This window comes from Neofelis nebulosa, chromosome 13 (genome assembly GCF_028018385.1).
Source record: "Neofelis nebulosa isolate mNeoNeb1 chromosome 13, mNeoNeb1.pri, whole genome shotgun sequence".
NCBI lineage: Eukaryota > Metazoa > Chordata > Mammalia > Carnivora > Felidae > Neofelis > Neofelis nebulosa.
The window spans coordinates 23,984,534-23,995,110 of record NC_080794.1 but is presented as its reverse complement, the minus strand read 5'-3'; the positions used below and the strand labels follow the sequence as shown (position 1 = coordinate 23,995,110).

General features: G+C 49.9%; 1 long non-coding RNA gene across 1 annotated transcript; it reads right to left on the bottom strand.

The window, feature by feature from the left end:
• Positions 1-970: 970 nt before the first annotated feature.
• LOC131492651 (uncharacterized) lies at positions 971-9,906 on the bottom strand. Its single transcript, XR_009252212.1, has 3 exons — positions 9,876-9,906; positions 9,038-9,210; positions 971-1,982 (listed from the first exon to the last, which is right to left on the bottom strand). It is a non-coding gene; the product is annotated as an uncharacterized LOC131492651 (long non-coding RNA).
• Positions 9,907-10,577: the final 671 nt, after the last annotated feature.

Genomic DNA, 10,577 nt, shown 5'->3' with positions numbered 1-10,577 from the left:
CACACATGCGCACACGCACACACTCCAGTCTCCTGGGGTCCTGGAGGAAGAGCAGCCTCAGCTGGCCCTGACCGTGGAAGAGTCGCCCTGCCCTGTTGGCCTATTGCCTGGGCCCCCGGCTGCACTGATTCCGGGGCCGCTACCCTGGGGTCTGGACACTTGGCCCTCCTGTGGAGGACACCCCTGTCCTGAACTGCCACTTCCAGCTGTGGTATTCTATCAGCTGGTTTCCACACTACTACTTCCACGTGGCAGAAGTGCCTTCATGGCCCCGAGCACCAGAGAAAACCACGGCAGCCACTTCTCAAGTCAATGGCAGCTTATTCTCACTAGTCTTTATTGGCAGTGAGAAACGCTCCACTACTGCCTTGAAAGCCAGCAATAAATAATGCCGTGATAAAAATAGTTCAAAGTAGACGGTACCTACTCTGTCATACAATCAGGAAGTTCACAAAAGATGAATAGAAAACACAGGGAAACTGTCAAACGTCCAATGAAAAGCAGAAACGACATGTAAAGAGACGTGTCGTTTCTATCTCTGTCCCAGCTGCATAAGAAATAAGGCTCCATGATCTGAGCACATTCCTTGGTGGCTTTTTTATATGCCACCTCAAAATTATAAGTTACGTTGGCTACTCTAACCTGAAATGGCTGTCTCCTCAAAATCTACACATGGAGATGGGGCGCCTGGGTGGCTCAGTCACTTACGCGTCCGACTTCAGCTCAGGTCATGATCTCACAGTTCGTGAGTTCGAGCCCCACGCCCGGCCCCGTGCTGACAGACAGCTCAGAGCCTGGAGCCTGCTTCGGATTGTGTGTCTTCTCCTGTCTCTGCGGCATCCATGCTCATGCTCTGTCTCTCTCTCTGTCTTTCAATAATAAAGAAACATAAAAAAAATTAAATAAAATCTACAAATGGAGAATGAGGTCCACTCCTTAAACTTGTTTACAAACAAATCTAAACAGCTGATTTCCGTAAGAACAATAAGGCCTTTATTAGAGTTGCACTCCATTGTTTCCAGGATCTTGCATCTTGCTCTGTGCTGAGCACCCAGCGCCCTGGCCCGAGGTGGGAGACCAGTGCACCCTGATTGGTCCTCTGAGAGTTCTGCTGCCAGGGGTCTAAGGTTCGGGTTGGGGGAGAGAAGGGGGTGGGCAGGGTTCCGGGGAAGAGGTGGCCAGGTTGCCCCACCCAGGCTTTCTGGGGCCTCGGCTCCCAGGTTGTGCGGGTCACTCCAGGCAAACCGCCCAGGCCCCCAGGGACCAGGCTCAGAAAGAGCATACCGGCCCTGGGAGATTTTCACAGTGTTTCAATCAGCTTTCCACTCCAAGTTTCTTTAGCTGATAGTCAACACCAGATATTTTTAATCTCTTCACACTGCACAAGAAAGCATTTCTTGCTAGAAAAAGTGTAGTTAAGGTGAGTCGTTAAAATACAGCGACAATTGCTGCAAATTAAGTCTGCTTATATCAAAACCATGGTTGTAGAGCTAAGGGACATTCGTAAAGGATAATGCAGGCTGTGTCACGGTGATTTTACAAACATGGTAAAATCCTTTTCTCTGTCAGGGTTTCTTAACAAACAATTAAACAATGATAATTACAATACATGCACAGGTTATAAAAGACCGTATTTGTCGTAGGATTCATACATACAGCCATGACAGTACATTCATTTGAAAGACTAAACTGAGATATAAGAACATCAATTGATTCCAAAGGATATTTATAGCCCGGATATACATGAAAGTCAGGAACTCTCTATAGGGAGTGACAAATTTACAGAAATGTACGAAACATTAAATGCTAAATGAGTTTCTCTATCCTATTCACGAATTTTTCAGTAATCAAACACTGTAATAAAATATCTCAGGGTCCATATAACAAGGATTAACAGATGAAAGATCTGGTTGAAGTTTCAAATGTAGTCACTGCTGGGCTCAGCGTGCTGCAAGACCATCGGGAGAAGCAGTGTGGGTAAACTGCAAGATAAAAGGAAAGAATCAGTCTTAAGACAGCCCGAAAAGCACCTTCCGGGGCCCCAGGTGGGGCCTAGCGCGTGTCCCCCCTCCCCAAAGACCTTCCTGGCTGAAGAGATTTGAGAATCTAGAGAAAATATGAAGCATTTTGCATTATCAATGAGAATTATTCGATTGAGTTCCTACTGGCTTAAGACTGAAAGTTCCCAAATTAAAAAAAACAAGATGAAGGAATCAATCAACTATTCTTTTATTTTGTCAGGATTTTAAGTAATCTCCACTCCAAAATGGGGCTCAAACTCACTACCCTAAGTTCAAGTGTCATAGGCTCCACCTGGCCTCCAGCCAGGAGCTCCCAACAATCAAACACTGTGGCTGAGACAGGAAAACAGGATGAGAGCAGAACAAAGCCCACCCCTGGAGGTCCTCAGAGCAGGGAGAAGAGGGCCGGGCTCCGGGGCCCACACCCGAAATCTCCATGTTCAAACTCAGCGCCTCAGAGGGCAATGTGCTTCCGCTTTCAAAAGCTAATCTCTCAACTGAGAGGCCACCAGTGTCACTCATGTGAGGACGAGAATCCTCTTGGGCCTGGTCCATTCAAGAAGGTGTGCGTAAAACAAGCCAGCCAGGGCCTGTTGACCCGGGAGCTCCACCAGACCAGGCAAAGGCCAGTGCCACTTGCTCCCGAACGACCGGGAAGGTCAGCTCAGACCTGGAAAATTTCCTACTGCTCCAACAGCAATCCTGCCTCCCTACCAAAAAAGACATTAGCAGACACTGAACCCAAACTTCTTTTTTTACGAAAAGAGTGGAAATACAGTTTTCTCTGGAAAAACTGAGAACACACCAACCTCTTTAAGTGTAAGCACACAAACACCAGAATCCTCTTAGCAGGTGTAGAGAAGCTCGTGTGTGTGTGTGTGTGTGTGTGTGTGTGCGTGTGTGTGCGTGTGTGTATGTGTGTGTGTTTGTGAGTCTATGTGCGTCTGCGTGTCTGTGTATTTCTGAAAGTCCCTAAGTGAGCCTGCTGCGGCTCTCCTGGCTCACATGGACATTGCGCAGACAGGACACAGGGTGTCCGACTGTGGCCTGCACGGACTGTGCCCTCTACTCACCAACAGGAGGCGTCAGCAGGATTAAGACACGACTGGCTGAATCCAGCCTCTGTGGTGCAGATACTATGCCTGCTCCAAGCAACACAAGGGGCAGCGTGCAAACGCAGCATGCGGTTAGTCTTAAAATAGCACATGAGGGCACAAATATAGCCCCACACATTCTAAACCACAGCAGCAACCACTGAGGGCTCCCGGGGCACTTCTGAGTGGGGTTCTCTCCACCCGCAAGCAGCCGGGGGAGTCCCCGGGAGTTCACTCTCAAATAGCAAAGGGGCAGTAGAGGCCATGAAAACACTTTCGCCGTGTCCATCTGCCATCTTGTGAAAGAGGGGCCAGGGCTGCCCATCACATACGTAGCTCTGCAAGTGACGCTCTGAGGCTGGTCCAAAGCTCTGAGGACACCCACGATGCCTAGTTGTAGTAGTGGAGAGAATACGCTAATATTCCATCAGATAGAAATGTTAAAAAAATCTCAATCACTGTGAAACTTTGATAAGCAGAAGTCAGGAGTAATCTTAGATCATCCGAGCCTGAGCATGCCACAGCATCTGAACGCCTTGTTACATATTAAGTCGGCCATTCTCCATCAGTGTTCACATTCCAACCCAAGAGCCTCCCATACCTCCGCCAAGAGGCTGGGGCAGAGCAGCACGTCACATACAGACCGGCAGCATCTTCTTTGGATGCATAGAGGACAGAGAGGAAGTGACCCAGAAGTCTGCAGGGAGAGTCTCTGCTGACTCAGCAGGTAAGTCAAGAGTGTCTTGATCTACATTGCTATCTCTAAGAAGGTGCCCTCCTGAAGCTTCTATCATCATCCTGGGAAATTACAGGACACATTGTGAAATAAAAACCAAAACTATATAGTAAGGTTACCAGCCCTTTAAAATGACCGCACTCTGCAAGTTTGTTTACACCTGTTTACCCCCATTCCTGACAGCCATTGGGGGCCCCCTGCCCAGATGGCTGCCCCAGGCGGTAAAGGGAGGCAGGGCCGTATTTGTGCCAGGACACTGACTGGGCACAAGTCAGGACACTCCTGGGCTGACTGGACCTGCCGCACTGTCTTTGTGAAATCACCTTCCTGCTATAGAAGATACTACCTTTTGGTTTTCAAAACAGTCTTTAAGCTGCGGACAGTGCTACACGCTAGGACGGTCCCACCACACCCTTTCACATGTCCTATTCTCGTCACACTTGAGTGTTCTTATGGCAATGAAGACAGTCTTAAGTAGTGGTGTGGGAGTAAATCAGTCCTGCTGTTGTATAAGGAGAAATCAACACTTCGTGTCTTTTTAAATAAACGACTGTAACCTTCCCCCAGAGCACAGGGCCCTGGACTGCAGAGAGACCTCCGGCCGCCCCCAAACACAACTTACAGGCTCTATTGCCAGGCTGCCATCAACGTGTTATGATGTGAAAAATATTTCTCAAGACTATCAAAAGTCAAATATCAAAAGGAAAGAAACCAAACTCCTCACCTCTGTTAAAATATTGGTTTCTCAATAGCTCATTGGTTTGGTAGTTTTTTAAGTTTTTGTAGGTACATTTATTTATTTTTGAAAGAGACAGAAACAGTATGAGTTGCGGAAGGGCAGAGAGCTAGGGAGAGAGAGAATCCGAAGCAGAATCGCCATTGTCACCGCTGAGCCCAATGGGAGGCTCAAACTCACGAAGTGTGAGATCCCGACCTGAGCTGAAAGCAAGACTCAGATGCTTAAATGATTGAGCTACCAGGCGCCCCTGTTTGTTAGATTTTCAGAGAGAGAGGGAGAGAGAAAGAGAGAACGATTGTGTGTGAGCGAGAGAGGGGCCGATGGAAAGGGTGACAGAGGACCCAAAGCAGGCTCCACGCAGACAGCAGCCAGCCCAATGCTGGCCTCAGACTCACAAGCAGTGTGATCCTGACCTGAGCCAAAGTCAGACACTCAACCAACTGAGCCACACAGGCGCCCCAAAGCTCATTTGTTAATAAATTAAGAGTGAAGCTTAACTTGTAAGGTAAAATTATCTCCACATTTGGAAGAGTAGTCTGGTACATGATTCCTACAAACATAATAATCTACGTTCCTTTTTTTTTTTTTTTTTTTTTTTAAGATTTTACTTTCAGGAAATCTCTACCCCCAACACAGGGCTCAAAGTGACAACCTAGAGATTATGAGTCACGCTGTCCTCCGACTCAGCCAGCCAGGCACCCCCAAATATAATACTTAACAGTTAACGCAAATTTAGATATCATTAGGCCGAAAACTTATTTCACCGACCCTTTGGTCAGTCCCCATGACCAAAAGGTGGTTCAACTCCCATTCCAAGATAGCACGAGCCTGAAATCGCGAGCAAACACCCCAAAAGTTATGTCAATCTAAAGGATGACGACATATTGCACTTGCGTTGAAACCAAGACTTCAAACTCAAAACAATATCCATTGAATCCTAATAGTGTATTTTCAATCAGAGATGTTAACGTGGAGTCCATTAATGGGCTTGATTTACTTATCTTTGAGAGGCAGAGAGACAGCACGAGCAGGGGAGGGGCAGCGAGAGATGGAGAGAGAGAATCCCAAACAGACTCCACGTTGTCGGCACGGAGCCCGACTTGGGGCTCGACGCCACCAACTATGAGATCATGACCTGAGCCCAAAGCAAGGGTCGAGCGCCGAATCATCTGAGCCCCCCAGGAAGCCCACAGGAATGGGCCTTTGGGGAGAGAGGTCCATGCTCTCCGGGAAATTAGACAAGGGTGCCGTGGAGGGGGATTTGCACTGGGGACACTGAGGGCATTCCCAAAGGTGTTCAGTGTTCTGTAGAAGGATCAAAAGATTCCTGATTCTCCACTGAGCCCATGAGTCAAACAGAATTCCACAGGGAAATCAGAAACAGAAGCCATGAAACTTCCACGTGGCACACAAAGTAAGAGTGTTTCTCTCTCCACATAAGAGCTAAATGCACGCCAGTCTCACGAGCCTGTGAGGGGAAGGGACAGGCAGAGCTCAGGCAGGAGGAGGCAGCACCGAGGACTCCGTGCCACACAGCACAGACCGGGCCTGGGGAGAGAGGACTAGCTGTGCGGTGAAGCTACACGCTGCCTTGCTACAATACAGGTTGCAGGGTCTCCAGCAAGAGAGCAGTGGGCGGGTGCGGACGGCCAGGTGTCACCTGTGTGTTCTGGGTCAGGTTCTGCACCAGAAGCGCCAGGGCGGTGACATCCAAGGTCCCATCTGAGGCCATCAACGTGCCGTGAACTCCACTGTCTACGCGATTGTTGGCATCCGCTTTAAGGCCAATCGATAGGACCCAGCGAATCACTGGGTCCTTCCTCCAAACCAGCACCTCTGCCGACAGTCAACACCCATGGCAACGGTGGCTGCCAAAAGCTCTCTCCATCACAACCACACCCTGTAATGCAGGACAAGGATCTCTGCTGTGTGCCCCAAGCCTATGCTTCAGCTGCACACTCCGGGTGTTCTGGAAAACCTTCCTCCCGTCAGACAACACTGTTGGCCCCGTGCCTGGGCACCTTGTCACTTCAACACAAACGTCTCAGTTCTAATCGCAAAGCCCGCTTTGTGGACTCAGTTGAAAATCAGAGAGACCTGAAAAGACTCCCCAGCATATTAAGAGACTGTGACGGGATACCTCACGTTCATGCAAAGTAACAAAGATTGCATTTGCTTTAGGAGACATGGAAAAATCACCAGATGATTCACTAGTTACTTCTGGTGAAAGACTGCTTCTGTCAACTGTGAAGAGATTTAAAAGGAAGTACACACTACAGGAAACACATTTACCCAATTCATTTCCAAGGTCTTTCACTAGGTAAAATAGCAGTTGTTCAAACGCATGGACACGCTTCAAACACTTGCAGATCCTTATTACATTTCTCTGTTACATACCTTATAATTAAATTATGTATATACACAACGTGTATCACAAAGGTTGGCTTCTGGCTTTTCTTGTGATTCACAATAACTCAATCACAGCTAGGCTATCCTTCAACTGGGCCATCCCCGCTGCCCCTTTTTCTCAAGTTTATTGATTTTTGAGAGAGACACAGACAGAGACAGAGACAGAGACAGAGACACAGCAAGAAAGTGGGGGAGTGGCAGACGAAGGGAGGGAGGGACAGGATCCAACCTAGGCTCCACACTGTCAGCGCAGAACACGACAAAGGGCTCGAACCCACGGACCGTGACATCATGAGCTGAGCTGAAGTCGGAGCCTTAACCAGACGAGCCCTCCAGACGCCCCTCGCTTCTGCATTTTCAATCGGCCCCCAGCACCGAACTCTGTGCTGAGGAACCAGAGTTACAAGCCCACATCCTGGAGGCATGGAAGACTCGTCTGCCTTTTGTGGTTAGTTACTTCCTTCCTCAGCTTTCAGACACCCAATTCCTTGCTGTGGCTGCGCCCCTCCCGGTTACAGAACTCTGCCTCCTCCGTGCGGTAAGATGGACGAGCACTGTGGCCGCCAGGGACCAGGCCTACTGAACAGGGTCCCGATTTCCCTCAAGGACTCAATTCTCGACACCACACAAGATTTTCCAATCACCTGCTCCAATGGAAACCTCAGGTGAGTGCTTCCCAGCCTTACAGTTAGAGCCCACTCAAAGACATTGAGAAATCTGCGGAATTCTACAGGGAGTAGGCACACGTATGAGGTCTCCTAACCTGTGACTGACAACACGCATCTCACAGTTAGGACGTAAACGAAGCAGTAAGGTGGTCGTTCGTAACAAGAATCGTGCCATCAAATACGACGTGACCACGGCCGTGACTGAGACTCATTCTCCCAGGCGGACATTGTCAACACTAGGCACCTTTCGTGGAGCCTTATGGGGCTCTACCTCACCGCCACCTCCCTGAGAACTTCACTCCTCATAGCCCACTGTACCCAGAAGCCTTACCAGAAACAGTCGGTTAACACATATTTTATAAGTGACGTGTATATGCTACATTCCTTCATAAAACAAGGTAAATGTGATTAAGAAAACCATAAAGAAAATACATTTACATCACTCTACTGGATGGAAACACATAACTTGCCTATAAGTGGACCTGATCTTCAAACCCTGGCTGTTCAAGGGTCAACCGTATGTTTCTGGGACTGGCCATGCGTGTCCACAGAGACCACAGTATGATCCACTCTCAGACACTGCGTTATACCTATGGTAACACAGAACCCAAGTGAGCGATTTGAACATCTCAGCCCCGGAGAAAGTCACCTACACACACTCTGTGAAACTGAATCAAATGCTGGGGCAAACAACTCAATAAACGCTGTCCTCGTATGACCAAGTACTTAACCCATACCTCCTGAAGATGACAAAATAAACGCAGGAAACACAGTGAAATGTTTTGGCCAATTTTTGTGACCTCTGGACTTACAAGACATACACATTTCTGGGAGCAGTGGGTGTGAGAGCCAGAGGGCACTACCACGAATCTTAATGTTTTCATTACAGAAAGTATAAGGATGTGGAAGAAAACACACTGGCAACATCCAAGGGACCGAATTTTCCCAGCATGGTTCCAGGAGCAAAAGGCCCTGGAGGCCTTTTTATGTCCGTGGAGGACATAATACTGCTTTGCAGCTATAGACTATATTGAGCAAACGAACAGCTACTGCTTTCAAAACACGTACAGCTGAAAAGTGCTCAGCAAGGTGACAAGAAACACAATGCTTATTTTTTAAAGTTTTGGTGTTTTTCAGCTTGTCCACCCAATTTGCTGAGTCCCAGGGCACCTTGGGAAGGGTTTTCAATTCAGTGGCTCCAATTCAGTGGCTGTGGGGAAGCAGAGTGATGAAAGGGGAGGTGGGGGGTGTCAACGGCCACGGGAGGTCTCCCGACACGGGGAGGGGTCTGCAGGCAGAGACACCACGGATCTAGAGGAATGAGGCCAGTAAGACCACCCACACGCTGCAAACACGCAGGGGACAACAACCTGGTCATGCAGGCTCGTCGCTAGCGTGGCTGGGGTGGACCTTTTGTTTTCTGGTGAGCAACCAGCGGATGGATTTTGTGATGCCCTTCTTCTTGGGGGCGTTGTTCAGTGAGTCCTGGTTATTGCTAGTGTTGCTGAGGTTGCTCAAGGGGCCATCCTGAGAGGCTGTGGATCTGGGGGACGCACAGGAGAGCATCTTCCACGCGTGCTCGTCGCACGACACACCGCCCCACGTGATTAGAAGCACAATCCCCCAGCTTCTAGGGAGGGCTGCGCCCTGGGAGCTGACACTGTCTCCCTCCCAAGTATATCTGGAGTCCAAGCACCTTGGGTGGAGAACGCTCAGCACCCCTCCCTGGCCGTGACCCGGGAGCACGGAGGACATGCACACCTGAGCCACCCCAGGACATGGTGCGAGTAACAGAGAGGCTGCTGAAGCTGCCTGGTGGGGGTGGGGGGAAGAGAGCATGGCTCCTGACAACCCCACAGGGCACAGTGCAGCCCAGGAGAGGAGCCCTAGGGAGCATGTCACCCAGGATCCACCGGGAGGAAAAGGCAGGTCTCAGGACTGCTGGTGTGTAGGATCTGAGCAAACGAGGTTGCCCTACAGCCACCAGCATCACAAGACTCTGGTCTTTCCCACCTGCCTTTTGCCCTGCTGGCCACACCCAGGGCACCCAGGCAGGTATCCCAAGAACACCGTGCACGTAAACTCAGTTCATTGGCCTTTCTTTGGAATCGCTGTTCCGACCCTTTCTCCCCCATGGAGAGATCAAAGGGTTCTCAGAGCTGAAAACCAGCCCACAGGCATATCTCCTACGATGCCTGTGCCCCTTACTTTGTGGCGTCCCTGATGTCCTCGTGGGTGGCCTTGGGCAGTGCCCCTTGCTGCAGCCTGTCCAGGCTCAGGGACCTCTGGGAAGAAGGAGCTGATGGTACACATCGTGTCCTTGCCACACTATCTTGTGACTTTTCCTCCAAAGGCAGCAACTGTGGGGTGGAGAGGAGAGTGACATCAGTTCACCGTGCACCCAGACAGAGGAGCACACAACCCTGAAATGACAGCCAGCAACTCATTTGAAAAGCTATGAGCTGTGCTTTGTGCAGCGTCCAAAACGACTTCCTAGGATCGACATAACGCCAGGCGAAAGGGTGGATTCGCGTCCGGGCAGTGGGCCCACTGAGACCCCCAGCCCATCTGCACCGAGGGGTGTACCCTCCCCAGGACCTCGCACCACCAGGAGCCCGGCCACAGAAGGTAGAGGCGGAGACCCAGACCATGTCACCATACACCACGGCCAGCTGAGAAGGAAGGTGCTTGTTTCCTGACGCCATTCAGGGCAAACCCTGGTGAGCACGGAGCCCTCCCATGCACGATTGTGCAAAGCTCTTTGTTTGGGGGAAATGGAGCGAGCTTGTGGCCTAATCCACTGTCACTTCTGGTAGCGATGCAAGGCTGGAATCTACAGGGACGTGTGTAAAATGACAAGGCACCCAACCCCCTGACCCCACACTCGGGTCTGACTTCTGCTTCTCGGGG